This window comes from Falco cherrug, chromosome 14, assembly GCF_023634085.1.
Source record: "Falco cherrug isolate bFalChe1 chromosome 14, bFalChe1.pri, whole genome shotgun sequence".
Lineage (NCBI taxonomy): Eukaryota > Metazoa > Chordata > Aves > Falconiformes > Falconidae > Falco > Falco cherrug.
Genome location: NC_073710.1, coordinates 4,300,151 through 4,315,334, shown reverse-complemented (window position 1 = coordinate 4,315,334; position 15,184 = coordinate 4,300,151). Strand labels below are relative to the sequence as shown.

Here is a 15,184-nt window from a genome sequence, read left to right as displayed (position 1 = left end):
AATTAGTCACATCAGTAGTCATTCGCAAGTACAATGACTTTTTGGTTATGAAATGGTCCTTCTTGACCAAAACCTCTATCCCTATCTCCTTTAATCTAGAAGGTTTCACATCCCCAAGCTTCAAGCTTTAGATTTTTTACTAGATTAGTTGAATTACATCACAGTGACCACAGTTAGGTACTGGATTACCAAGACTTTCCTGTTTCATTACAAGCATAAAACAGGCAAAAGAAAATACAAAGCGAAGGTGTTTTAGACTTCTCTTTCTACCACTGCCAAGAACATTCCTTTCCTTCTGACCATCTGCTCTCCGGAAAGGGCTCCTTGCATCTTTTGGGCCTTAGCTGTTGGGGTTTTCTGCATTTGAGAAAGGGTACGTGGCTGTGCCTGCACATGAGGCCTTTTAGTTGGAAACTATTACAAAAATTCTGTTTTATAGAAAGGCTTTTTTCTAAAGCTGCAAAGATAAAACATTTCAAACCAGTTGCAATCACAGCTAAGGCTACAGAAGGTCAGTGCATGGCAGCATAGAAAACTCTTCAGCAAGGATTAATTACTGACCATCAGCCTGCTTTAAACCATAATCTTTCTACCTCTGTCTTGGGGGTTCTCCTTTACACAGAAATTTAATCTCCGGCTTCAGACATCAGAGCACCGATGAGTGCTATACAGCTGTCTCTAAATCACTCTTTCACTCTGCTCAGCATGTGAACAGCTATATACAAAACACACTAACATGGGTCCTGTCTGTAGCCCAGCTTATTCTCTCAGTTCTCTCTGGATGACCCAATGCTCAGAATCACTCCTGCCAGGAATGGCCTGAGCTCACAAACAAGCATGCCACAAGGCAGTGTAGCAAGACCTACATTATTATTATGCCTGCCTAACACGCCAGCACACGCAGCAAGCTTCTTCAAAGCATCTAGTCATCTGTTTTACTGAGCCAACTACTCAACCACAGAAGCAATGAGTACCTACCCAGAAAAGTAATCCTCTGCATCATGGCAGAACCCCATACCAGACCCAGAAACAGCTATAAAAGCAAGCAAAACGGGAACCAGAGGTTGGCCTCCTCTTGCCAAGAAGAAACTTGGGTGGATCAACGTACCCCAAGGCCATTGCATTTTTATGGACAAAACCAGCCTGCCTGTATGAGATCTTGTTAGCTGAATACTGTACACACGGAAACCAAACACAGAATCACAGAATCTTAAAATAACAGGCCAAAAGAAACCTCCGGGGTCATCCACGCTCAAAGTTGGGCTGACTCAGATCAGGTTAGGGCCACCTAGTAATCAGTTGTGTTAGAGACTTGGACACCAGGCACCACATGCATACATATCCCTAATGATATTTTGGATCACATCAACTGCAACACCTATAACAAGCTGATAAATTGAGGTGAAAAAAGAAGAAACTACAAGGAGGACTATTGGGTTCACAGTCAAATTGAGACCCATGTTTCCTTCTAATCACAGCAGAAATCTAAGCAGAAATACATAACGTGGGTTCAATGCATCCAATGCTATTAAAAAACAAACACACCTATGGAAGTGAGTGAGATCTGTTTGCGTTATATACTTTGGCATTGCTGGCATGTGTTTAGTCCACCAGAGTTTAGCAGATATGAAAGTAAAAAAAGGCAGCATCTGTGAATGCCACACATTTAAAAACAGCCAGCTGGAGTCTATTAACAGTGCTCAAAAACAGCGGAGTATTTTCTATGTCACACTCTAGGATGGGACCAAAGCACCATATTTGGCAGAGTTTGGGTTTACAATTAGTATTTTAATTTACTTGGCTGTAGCTGAGACTTAGGAAACATCACTTCAAATGGAGGATCTCCTTTCATGAACTTTGTACATTGGTTGGAAAGGTAAGACAACAAAGAAATAACTTCTTCAGCCTCAGCTGGAAGCTGGAAAAAGCAGTTATGAAGGAAGAGAGAAGCAGAATTTCTTACTTGTTTCCATAACCATAGCAAAACAAGCATTCTGCTCAGTGTAATGATTCAATAAGGCAATTTTCAAATAGGTTACTCAAAAAGTTTTATCTGAAAGTTTTTGTCTCTTCTTCTCCCTTAAAAGCAATGCCACAACTTTACCAGAGATAGAACAAGGCAAAGATGCTGAACATATGGATACTAAAGGAAATGATTTCTCTAGCAATGACCACATGAGAACTCTTAGAACTTCCTTCTGCAGTTCACGACTTTTTAGTGGTTTGGATGACCTTGATAGGAAAAACAAGTATGGAGCTGATCTGAATTTTCTATAACATACACAGTAAATGCCAGACAATCCCTTCCATTTACCATAGCGTCAATACTACACCTCAGCAAGTATGCATTTATTCAGGCTACCTAGTGGCTGCATATAGAAGTACCTAGAGATGATGTAAGAATTTCTCAGACAAACACTTTTCTTCAATGTCCAAAAACCACTGTCATCATCACAGTGGGTCCTTAGATGATTCCTTTGTCAAAATTCAATAAGACTTAATAGTTTTGAAAGTATTTTTGCCCTGTGAGGTGAATATATAATGCAGAGGTGGTGAGGGTTGGATCCAAACACTTTTGTGATGTCTACTGTTAATAAGCCTGCACAGCAGTAGCTAGTTCTGTGCTTTTTGCCAGGGCAAAGCAACGGCAAAGCTCTGACAGCATAGACACAGCTTGTGCTAAGGGCCTCTGAAGCCCAAAAGAAGGCAACGTAGTAAAAACTATATAGAAATATATTCTTCAGTTGGAAACAGAGACCTGTAAATATTCTCAAGTGACATCCCATTTCAGGGGGCTCACAGGCCTGAGATGATAACAAATTAGATATATTTCTACCAGATTTGTATAACTCACCAAATCTTGCATCAGCCTCAAACCCCAGGCCATCACTTCCTGCATACGCTGTATGAATAAGCAAATCCATAGAAAAAGAAATCTTTAGGCTGTTTCAGCTGAGAATGTTTTCAGCAAGTCCACACCTCTGGCTGGACCACTCCAACAACTCCAGCAACTGAGGCAGCTCCTCTCTAATCTGCGTATGCCACCTTCCTGTTTCTCACCTCGGGTCCTCTCTGTGTTTCAAGTGCAGCAGATTACAAAGGGTGCTCCTATACTAATATTTGTTCCCACCTAAGTAAACTCAAAAGACAGTGAGTATTTGGTATCTCACCCCTTCACGCTCTTCCATAAAACCCACCCGGCCCAGTTACCACCACAGCCCCAACCCTTCCCAAACACAGCATGGCAGAGATACAGGTAAAAGCACCAATATCCAAAATATACTCATCTCACACAGGGTACTTCAAACTACCAACGGTTTCACACACACACAAAATTTCTTTCTGTCCATAAAAATACAGAAACTTTTATTTAGCTAAACTAACACACAGCTTCCACTTCTTTCTTTCTCTGTGTTTGCTTTTTTACAAAAACACCCAGCATTTTGTGCTCCAAGGAAACATGATTACAGGAAATTGCGCAGCTCTGATGCCTTGTTACCTCTTAATGTTGGTTCCCTGACCTTTTTCCTTACGTAAGTGAACTAAATGCTTTTAATAACAATGACAATTTGGTCACAGGTAAGAACAGGAGATTCCCCCTCCTTGGATCTGTATTTACTGTGCATTGTGTGAACATTTTCTCCCTATGTAATAGAGAGGCAGAAAATCATCTGTCAGGGGATGATGGATGATGAAGTCTGCTACTTAGGCCTCAGGGCCTGGCCCTGCTGCTATACTTGACTTAGCCTTCAGTAGGCACTAAGTGCTCTGTCAGATTCATGCCAAGGGAAAAGCATATGCCTGTAACTCCCGAAAGTGTGGGAACCAGAATAAACAGAGACATTTTTAACGTTACCACACGTTTTAAATCTGCTGTGTCACTTTCCTGTAAGCACTGTCCGTATTTTTGTAATATATACAGTCATTGTGGGTTTGTGGCTCTGTCCATCACTGCTGTTCTTTGTTGTACGCTAACCAAGAAAACAAATGAAAAATAAAAAGAATGCACAGAATACATGACCATTTGGCTGACTACTACGCTCTGTCAGCAAAGTAGAGATGAGGTCTCGGGGTTTTCTTCTCTTCCTTGCCCCTGACAATGCTTTTGTTGGTTTGTTACAACAAGGCTTTTCTCACCTCACACAGTTTTATTAATTCAGGGTTTTTTTAGCATCCCCTCGAGTGCTGTATCACCATGCAGAGATATGTTACCACAGGGCTATAGTTAAAAGCCATCTTCCACTCTTCTTTCCACCCCAAAAATTCCATCAATCATCGAGTTATGCTACTTGGCTTGGATGGACTGCAGCAGGACTCTCAAAATCTCACGCATTTCCATTATGAGCCCCATGTCCCACATGTCCAAGGTAAAAAGATGGTTTCAAAATGATGCCAATCATAAGCGTGGTTTTCTAATGCATATTTTTATCTCATATTGCCTAACTACTGATTATAGCCGGGCTTTTAAAACAATTTTCTTAACAGAGAATGGCTCAAAGGCAGCCATGATGGAAATTCCATTCTTTAGAAATTCCTCAGCAATGAATATCGCCGTGTCTCCTCTTTCATCACTGCCTTCTTAAGATAAAATATTTGTATCATAGCAAGTATTAAAGGGCTTGATTCCTAGTTTAGGAGAGGCTTAGAGAAGATGCCACAAAAATTAATAGCAGTTCAAATTACAAAAAATTGCCTTGAGGGTCTCCCTGCCCCTCCCAGTGCAGGTACTATTTTTACCCATAAAGATCAGTATAGAAGCTTCATAAAAAAAACTTCTCTAGATTAGATGTCCTTTCAGTCAGAAAAGGGACATTCCCCAGCCCTGATTTACCACTGGGTAATTTCTGAGGAAAGGGCTTACCAGCATTTTACTCCTTTCTTGTAGCAAAATTCATTGACTGAGGCCTTACAGACCCCCAAAACCAGCTGCATTTACATTTTTTGGTCAGTCACGTTAACCCTTACAGGCTTTAGCAGGGTTCCTGCAGCACCAAGACAGTACATAGCAAGGCAAGTACTAGAAACCACTAAAAAGAAAGGATATTTTTAGGCTAGAGTCACTGTCACAACTTATGCAAATTCCAAATTTCTTCTGCTTTGACATGAATATTTATCCAAGTGCAATGCTCATTCCCAAAAACTAGCTTTCCTTAGTTATATATGGATTGCCATTTGCAACTCTCACACTGAATTTAAGTTATTAGATGAGGATCCACTCCTCCGCAGTGTTACTAGTTATTTCTTTTCTACAATACGCATTAATACAAGAAGATATCCAAAGGTCTATTCATCTTATTTTACAGATGGGCTTAGCTGACAGCTTGAGTCTGACTTGTCTTTTATATCAATGCATCCGTCCCAGCACCACTCCAGGCTTCCCTACAAAATATGCCCGTCATTCAACAGCTGCAGAACAGTTTAAATGCTCTTATCTGCTTACTTGAAATCCCCCAGGGCGCAAACTTCCCTGAGATGATCTTTACCCTTCCCTTGAATCTAATGCACTGAGACCTAGAAAGGCATTACGGCCAGAGACTGGTGTGACTACAGTAATAATTACAAGTTCAGCAAATAAGTTTCTTGTTGCAAGCACTGCTAGGGCTATATACAAGCCAAGAAGAACCTAGAATCATTGTGTCAGCAATTCTCAAAGACTATTTTAAATGCTATCAAGTTTAATAAAACTTTTACAACAGAGTACAGAGTGTACTTTATGTTCCTTCGAAATTGATGGAACAAGCCAATTTTTCCAGGTTTGTAGGCATAACATTTATTAAATTATAATAAGAAAATAGCTATTTAAAACCATGAAATGAAAGGCTATAATATACATTTAAAGGTCAACAACTGTATGAGTTTCCTTATTATATATTTTATCTGGGAAGTACTGGGAGACAAAGGAGCTCTGGCACCATACATGCACAGCTGCACACTGTCGCTACTCCCTGCTCTGACTCAGACAAGGAACTACATATTGTTACAGACTGGCCCTGCTTCACCTGAGCCTCTCACAGAACTGCCTTCACCTATTAAGATGGTGACTTACACCCTTTAAATAATTTCCACTATATGTATTACATATAGATGGAGCTTTTGCAGCTGCAGTAGCAAGGTCAGACTGAAATACGATGATTTTATTCCATCTCTGCACTATACTTTCTTTAAACCCGTTTTACCACCTCCACTCCAATTGCTTTTCTTCAAATATGGAAGGTTAACATGTCCTTTACACGGGAGGAGAGGTTGTGTTAACTAACACACCAAACAGAAACAACCAAGATGATCAACAAAGAAAAGCCAACGAGAAAATACCCAGATGAAGTGGAAACTTCTTCACTGAGAGACTGGAAAGAAATGTGACCTAAGTTTTGACTTTTAAAAGCATTTTAATGTTTCGGCATTAAAAATTTTTTATTTCTTCCTAAATATGTTTAAAATCAAACTTGAACTACAAGGAAAGTAATAAATACTGCTAGGGCTGGGGTTTTTTTTCCAAGTGCTATTTCATTGGGCCTCATTCCATATTCTAGTCTCTTCACTTAACCTGAGTAGGTATTTAAGAAGGATTTAAACAGGACTTTGTTTGTTTGTTTGTTTTTTTAGCAACACTTAGAGCAATATATCTTCCTGGAGCCACACAGAAGAAAATATACACATGGACGAGAGTATAGCATCAAGCCTATTTTGTAAACACCTTTCATTTGTTAATAATCACAGCTGTTTTTCCGAATTAATAATGTAAACCCCAATATAGCAGCAAACTGAAATATATACTTCATAATACAGAATTGCCCAAGTTTCACAGACCTCAGAAATCTTCATTACTGTTTCCTTCTAATCTGTGGATGCATACATATATATTGCATATGGAGGCTCATATAATGCCATTGACATCAATGGAACGCTTCAATAGAAAGTAATTTGGATCAGTATGGGCAACCTTATACCTTTAGGCTACTAATCAGCTTTTGAGCATTAAATTCAGCTGGCTTAAACAATATATAAATAATATAGAGAGGCACTCTTACAGTATTCATCAAATATGTAAAATACAACGCAGAAACACTATCACAACACGCAAATCCAGGTGTTTAATGATGAATGTTGTAAAATTGGCACAACTTTGAAAAGCACAGCTGTGATTAGGATATAATTATCTTATGCGAAAAATCCATTTCAGAGCTATAGTTCTTTGCTGCTAGCAACAGGAACAGATTTTTATTATTTTCCATTCACCTTAATTCTGTGAAGTCTGTGCAGCTATGAAAGAGTGGTTTGGATTCTAGTCTGGCTCAGAGTTCTAAACAAATTTTTTTGTAACTGATTGAATAACAGCAGATTTCTTGTGAAGAACCCAGCTTTAATTTTGGCTCTCAGATTGATGGAACAGGGCTGGCAGCAAACACACCTATTATTTATTACTGGATACATACGGTATGAAAGTAATTGGAAGAAACAGAGACACCACAGATATTTGTAAGTTACACAGCTGATCTGTGTTGAGATTTTATATCTCAAGCATTTCATCACATCAGAAAGACACCATAGTATCAGAAAGTAATTCTGCTCGTGTATGAATGCAACAAAATGTGGATGCACAGGTTACCTGCTGAACTGGCTAGCATGTTATATTCTGCATAGACATCCATAGAAACACACGTGTGTACCATATGCATACTTATATTTTTCAGATCACAGCCTGTTACCATTTGAATACAACTGCAAAATTGCACAAGAGCCATATTGTCAAAATTGGCTCAAGGGAGGCAGAGATGTGGCTATGGATATATAAATCTTCTTCCACCAGAAGGAGAATTTTCTTTTAACACAGAAGAAAAAAACAACAAAAAAAAACCAAACAAAAAAAAAAACCAAAAAAACCAAAACAACGGGGGAGGGGGATGTTGCAGGGAGAAGAAAAAAATCCAAACCCACCAAAACCCAGCTCTGTATTATGTGAAGAATCCTTCCAGAGCAAAACACACTGGATAAAACTAAAAACCCAAACCTTCAAAAAGTTTGTTAGTACAGCGATTCACAATGTTTAAAAGACCCAAACTCTCTAGTTTTTTCTCCCTTCTAAGCTTTTGAATGCAAAAATGAGATAAATATGATCCAAAGATATTTCATACATTAGAATCTACTTCTGAAAAAAAAAAATGTCTATTTTTAAATATTTTTTTATATTTGGTATGTTTAATTTAAAGAACGTAAGATTGCAGACAAGATGAATTTTCTACTATCTCAGTCATAAAACTGTATCACTTTTATGGTTAAAGAGTATTCATAAATTAAAATAACTAGAGTCTAATAATTTAGATTGCCCTGAAATAATACTAAAGATGAGTAAAAATAAGATGCTCCATCTGGCCATTTCAATTACAATCTTCTACATCCCATTAAAAATATTATTTTGAATTAATATAGTCAAATACATCTGCCAAAAAAACCCTTAGCTCTGACTGACTAAAACCAATTCAGCTCTGCCGTGGGCTCTGGCCACAAGAGAGAAGCTGCACTGGATTACACAGCACTATTGGGACATCTTCTTTAAATAGGTATTTTAAAAAGTCATGATCCCCTCTTCTACTAGATGTTCTCTGTAAACATTTGGGAAATGAATCACTCGGCATCCACAGACTATAAGCAGCAAGAAGCACTCATAACTTGGAAAAAAATAGCTGTATTTCTTGAAAGAGGCAAGATGGCTTTCTGTAATATGAAAGTGCAGCTTAAAAGATATGTTAGATCCATGGAAATCTATTGCATAAGGATGTGTAAAGAATCAGCACAAAATTTACCTAGTGATTAACCATGATTAAGTGGTATTTTACAGATTTAGATAGGACATAACTGAATAATGGATATTATGCTGGCCCTCTTCTACTAGCGTTAATGTTACCATATAGAGTAAACTCAGGATATCAACACCCGAGTTATACTTTCTGAATTGGCCAAAGTCAAAGTGAGAATACACCGCAAAACCCATTTTAGACCTACTTTGTATTTTTTCTTTCTCATTAATGCTATTCAAACTTCCTAAACTGTATTTCATTTGTTTTTAATGAGCTAAATTCTCTGTAACTGTTTTTTCATCAATTGTGGGAACTTAGTGTCCAGAGAAAATGGATTAAAACTCTCCAAAAGTAACGACTCTGAGTTAAGCTCCCTTCTGTCCACAAGTCTCCCGTGTTTTAGCTAGTAAGTCACACCAACAAAACATAACCAACAACACTGGAACAGGCTCCCCAGAGGTAGCTGACGCCCCAAGCCTGTCAGCGTTTAAGAGGCATTTGGACAATGTCCTTAACATGTTTTAACTTTTGGTCAGCCCCGAATTGCTCGGGCATTTGGACTAGATGATCATTGTCGGTCCGTTAAAACTGACGTAGTCTATTACGCTGTTCTAAACCTTTCCTTTCCCACTTTAAAAACTCCAGCTAAAAGTACCAGTGCCAGAGGGTCCAGGATTTGTGTGAACACTTCTGGGAGAAGGTTTAGAAAGTTACTTGAATTATAAGCTGGTATAAGAAAGTATGGAGAGTAACTTGAATTGTAATGGAGGAGATCATGATGGAGTTTTGTGGGTAAAATGGTTTGCAAGTAACTCAGAAATCACTGAAAGTCCCGAGTCTTCCAGTGATGAGGCAGTTCTGCCTGTAGAGGTGCAAGCGTAATGGTGTCATTCCAAGACCAACAACCTACATGAACCAGAGTATTTCTTGGGCTCTGCTCATTTCCCTAAACTCTTGTGGCAATGAGGAGATGAGACATGGAAACACCACAAGGATGAAAATTCTCACTTTCTCAACTCTATAGCTAAAGTGCAGTTCAGCTGGAGTAAGTATATTCCATGTAGAAGCAAGCTGGAAGGGTTTAACTCAGAAAATTCTGTTCTCAAAACCCGACTAGAAATCTCAAACCAAATAAATCTCTAGACAAATTTTATTGTTTCTGTACCTTCCACTAATTCTTAATAGGAGAATAAGAGGAAAATGTGCACTTTGTTTTAAGTTGTTCATTGTCCTCTCTATTTTTTTCTTTCCTGCTAGCAGGATAAAGAGGAAGAGACAGAAACTGCAAATTAATTACGATAAAGATTATTTTCCTGAGATTTTTCAAGCCTCATTAAAAAACTCAATTCTCATCAAATTTATAATCCAGTAACATTTGTTTTGAGACTTTGTTTCTTCCCCAAAACAGAAAGAGTGCCAGTAAACCGGGTTCAAACTCTGTATTAATCAAAATAACTTCAAGTTTAGCAATTATTATACCCAGTTAATAAATGTGCATTCTACAACATACAAAAAATGATGTAATTTGTTTGACATGCCTCGTGGTCCAGTGCACTAATTAGGGGCCTGACAAGTTTGTGGGAAGTATTCTCTAAAAATAGGAAAGCTTAAATCAGGAAACATTTATACAGACAATATGGTACTTGCAGCCTGAAACAGGACCAGGGATTGTTGGATGAATGGGTTAGAGCATGATTCAGTAGCTATAAAACTATCTGGGAATATTTAAGTCAAGAAACATGATTTGTACCCATAGAAAATACAAGGGTTGGGGGTAGATTTTCTAGACTAACTCAGTAAGTTGGGCAGGAAATTATTTCTTGCATGCAACAGTTTTTGCAGATACTAATCATGTCTTTGGTTTTGGAGGTGAAAATGTGCAGGTCATTTTTGGTAGATGCCTCCTCTCCCTCCCTATTATCTTCTCTTCTCCTTTGTGGGTGGGGTGAAGTTAGAGTGCACTCGAGAATTTGAAACTAAAACTTCAAGCCATCTTCAAATAAGGAAATAAAAAAGCAGGGAAAAACATGAATTATGATGAACAATGAACTGACTGCGGCAAAGTTTTCCCCATAGCAGGAGACTGGTAAATGTTGGGAAAACAAATCTTCATAATTATTGACACTTGTGCTGGAGCAAAGCTAAGCCAAACCATTAAGTTGCTCAACCACAAAGAGATGATTAAAATTGCTTTGAGAATCTGGCTGTGTTTTTCTTTTGGAAATAAAGGTGAGGGGGGGAAATGGAGTTTACGCCTGGATGTTCCACAAAAAACAAGCTAACTTTTATTTTTAATTGTTGGGTTTAGGAGGAGGAAAGGGAACGTAAAAAAGGCCACTGGAGTATTTCTGTGGTGATGAAAACCTAAATTGAATGTATTAATTTGCAATTAAAACATCTGAGGCATTTCTTCATTATCCTTATTATAAAAATGTTGAGAAAATGTTCAAGGGTAGGATTCTCAGAAACAGTGATTTTCAATAAAATACTGTTATCTACATCATCAGCATGCCAACTTAGAAGGGAAAAAGGCAATATTGCAGTTGCATTATCTTAAAAAAGCTGACTCATTCTCTAAAAGATGCAAAATACAACAAATAACCTCCTAACCAAAAAAATAAACGTTTTCTAGTCACCAAAAGTGAAATTAGTCACTTCAGAGGAGGAAAAAACCCAAACATTTTCCAATATTGCCCCTTCTTGATCAGCATAAAAACAGTTTAGTTTAACTGTGCTGAGCCAATAATCTTTTTTCATGCCATGTTCTGCCTTTATGGCTACATCTTGTTCCAATTTTGGTTTCATCCATTCCCCTTTCCAAACGACCATAACTTTCATATAGGCTTGCCATACACCAGATCCCATCTGTCTGTGACCTTGAATAAACAAGGGGCCTTTGATGTTCTCATGCACTTCAAACCACTTTGTCATTTGCAGTGATATATGAGCCACACTGTAGTGACATGCAGTCATTACTGGTTTGTGGAAGTGCCTTCCTGCTTCTTCTCTTGATGTAAGTTTACCATAGAACAAATTTACTGTAATCTTTGTGTTAACTTATGCTTCCCTACAGAGTGAGAAAGAGGTCAGCAAAACAGCAATGGGAAGCTGGAAATAGAAATCCTGCACATACAGCATCCCGACAGCCAAAAGCAAGGCTCTGTCTCTAACAGAAGAAAGAAAACCAAATCACGCCAACCCCATCCAACAAACCAACTGATGATCAGAAGAACTTCTTCTTGAAAACAAATATTACAAGGAATTTGTTAACCGATGGACAGATTTACACACCCCACACAGCAGCTTTGTTGTGGCGTTGTGTGTTCATCCTATTACATTTCAAGGCTGCTGTTCAAGGCTGTTGGGTTTTGGCACTGTCAAAATGAAACAGAGATTATGTGGTACCATATGTCAGGCAGCTGAAGCAAAGGATTCCTGGTCTAACATGTTTGCCTTTCCCGTCTGGAGGGAGCATTAAAACCAAAGGAGCAGGAGAGGTGGGTGGGCCAGCACAGGGTGGGACAGGGTGTTTTTGCTCGTGCCCCAACATCTCAGCATTCCTGCTTGCATTTCTGAAGACTAATGTCTGGATGTTTCTGCCCTGCCAAATTCAGGAAAGACTTCATCTTTTCCTCCAAGACAAAAAGCAAAACACAAAGCAAAACCCTTCAGCAATTATTTTTTAATGTAAATGCATGTTTATTTCATGCCCTCAAGCCTTTTAGTCCTGGTTGTTTGTGACAAACATTCCACAATAGACTCTTTAAAGTCTGGCATATGTGCCAGTGCTAAAAAAACATACAGCAGAAGACATAAGACAATTAAAATGAAAGACGACAACAACATGCCACTAATGGTTTTAAATTATTACATTGTAGACTACTTACTGGTACATCATGGAAGAGCTATCCCCACAGCTCTACACAAACCTGTGCTCCACCAATAAACTAATCTTTATCATGTAATACATTGGTTTTCTGTTTCAATGATGTTTGCATTATATACTCTGGCATCCTGTAACTATGGATAAAGGATTGTCACAGCTGAACACCAATTAGCTCAGGTGTCTGATTCAATATGCAATAGATGTTCACGGTCCAACATCCTCAGTCCATATCCACTGAGGAGGCACCACTGACTGACTTTTGAGATTGAGTTGTACTCAACAACTGCAACGAGGTGACCTGCAAGTACCAAGGTGTCCAGACTGCAGGCACTTGAAGTAACATACAGAAAAACCCATTTTCAGGAGCAATTTGACTGAAATAGCATCCAAGATGCATGTGAATTAGCTCACAGAGGACCCTGGAGGCTGCAAGTTGCAGCCACTGTTGTGCAAGTTGGCTTTCAGTGCTGGCCTAATTATTTCACCACAACATTTATTTTTTCTGTGCAGTCCCAGTTCAGCTGACTGTCCTGAATAGCAAATATTTTGAAAATTGGATTTTTTAGGCTCCTGAACAATGTAGGTGGTTTGGGTTTTTTTTAGAAAGTTACCTATTATCCTGGTTTCAGCTGGGATAGAGTTAATTTTCTTCTGAGTAGTGGGTGCAGTGCTGTGTTTTGGATTTGGTGTGAGACCAATGTTGACGGCACACTGATGATTTTGGTTGTTGCTCGGTAACATTTGTACTAAGTCAAGGACTTTCCAGTTTCTTGGGCCCTGCCAGCGGGAGGACTGGAGGGGCATGGGAAACTGGGAAGGAGCACAGCCAGGACAGCTGACCCGAACTGGCCGCAAGGGATTTTCCATACCATATGACGTTATGCTGATTATATAAACTGGGGGAAGAAGAAGAAAGATGGGGGATGGGACAGGGACATTTGGCATTATGGCATTTGTCTTCCCAAGTCACGGTTACGTGTGATAGAGCCCTGCTGTCCTGGAGATAGCCTGCCCACGGGGAGTAGCAAATTAATTCCCTGTTTTGCTTTGCCCGTGTACTTGGTTTTTGCTTTACCTATTGAACTGTCTCTATCTCAACCCACGAGTTTCCTCACTTTTACTCTTCCGATCCTCTTCCCTATCCCACTGTGTGGGGAGTGAGCAAGCAGCTGTGTGGGGCTTAGCTGATGGCGAAGGTTAAACCACAACAGTCAAACGCACAAGAATAATAAACATTTTTCTGACTCAGGAAGGAACAACAGTAGGTCATGCTTAACTTGTTTCTACAGCACGAAATACAGAGAGGTTTTAAAATTTGTTATTTCTTCTATTTGAGTTTGTTTGGGAGTTTTTATTTGTTTGGGGGTTTTTTTAGGTAAAAAAGGGAAAAGCAACACAGGAACATTCCATAATAACTTGCTGTGAAGTTGACCAAGGGCTCTTCTGGGATGTAGGAAACTCAAGTTCAAGTCCTCTGTCTCTCCCATTCTAAACGCCCTCGTCATTCATGTTAACAGCTGCTACTGGGTAGCTTACTGCCCTTCGTACAAACTACATCCTCTACGTTAAGAACTGAGTACCAAGAACTCTTTTTCTGGTTCTTCCCTTATGCAATATCTGTGCTTTATAAATATTTCAGAAAGATTTTTCAATGCAATTTTTAAAATAAAGATATTGCAGTCAAGAAAGACCAAACCACAAAAAAAAAATCTTAACACTGTCCCTTTATGTTACTGTCACAGCTAGTAGCAGTAGCATATTTTTCCCCATCCAACTTATATTTACATAATGCTAACTAAGCATTTTAATTGTAAAGACACTCCAAATAGCTCACAAAAGTTTTTATAAAGAGTTTTAAAACTACATGGAAAGATTTTAACTCAAAGCAGAAAATTTTAATATAACTCCTATCCACCCTTCCTTTCCCCTCCTCCCAGACAATAATTTTTTAACCAAAATGAAAACACACACACTTGTCATCAGGTTAACGCCACGAAAGGAAGAAGTTTTAAATCCCATGAAAGAAACAAGAGTCTATGAAGCTTATCTGTTCTAAATTATTGAGGTATTAGAGAGACTTGGAATTCTTAAGCAGTCATGAAACGCATTTGTAAGGAGTATCAGCTCAGTTTTAATGGAGAAGAAATATTACTTCCAATGTCTTCTTGGTAACTGGGATCACGGCAGACAGGCTTGCCTAAGAGCAGACAGGTTTCTCTGCTGAGAAACCATGCTGGGTTTCCTACATGAAACCAGTGCCGTAGTCACTGGCGCATCCTTCTTCCCCAGAGCTCAGTAAGAAGTTAAAACCCATTTTCTTGTTGACAACTGATAAACTTTTCCCTGCCAAAGCTCACCCTACACAGGCTGAAACCCAGCTAGGAACCCAAGCAACTACAAACCTCATTGCTGTGTTCTTTAAAACTGATCACACATAGGAGTACTCACTGCCTGCAGTTTCTTGAATGGTGTCTCCTCTCTCTGTTAAGACTCATGTTTAAGC

General features: G+C 38.9%; 1 long non-coding RNA gene across 3 annotated transcripts in view; it reads right to left on the bottom strand.

Annotated features, from left to right (window-relative positions):
- Positions 1–15,184, bottom strand: part of LOC129737328 (uncharacterized) — a 770,208-nt gene that overhangs the window by 253,793 nt on the left and 501,231 nt on the right. The gene's annotated exons all lie outside the window — the stretch shown is intronic.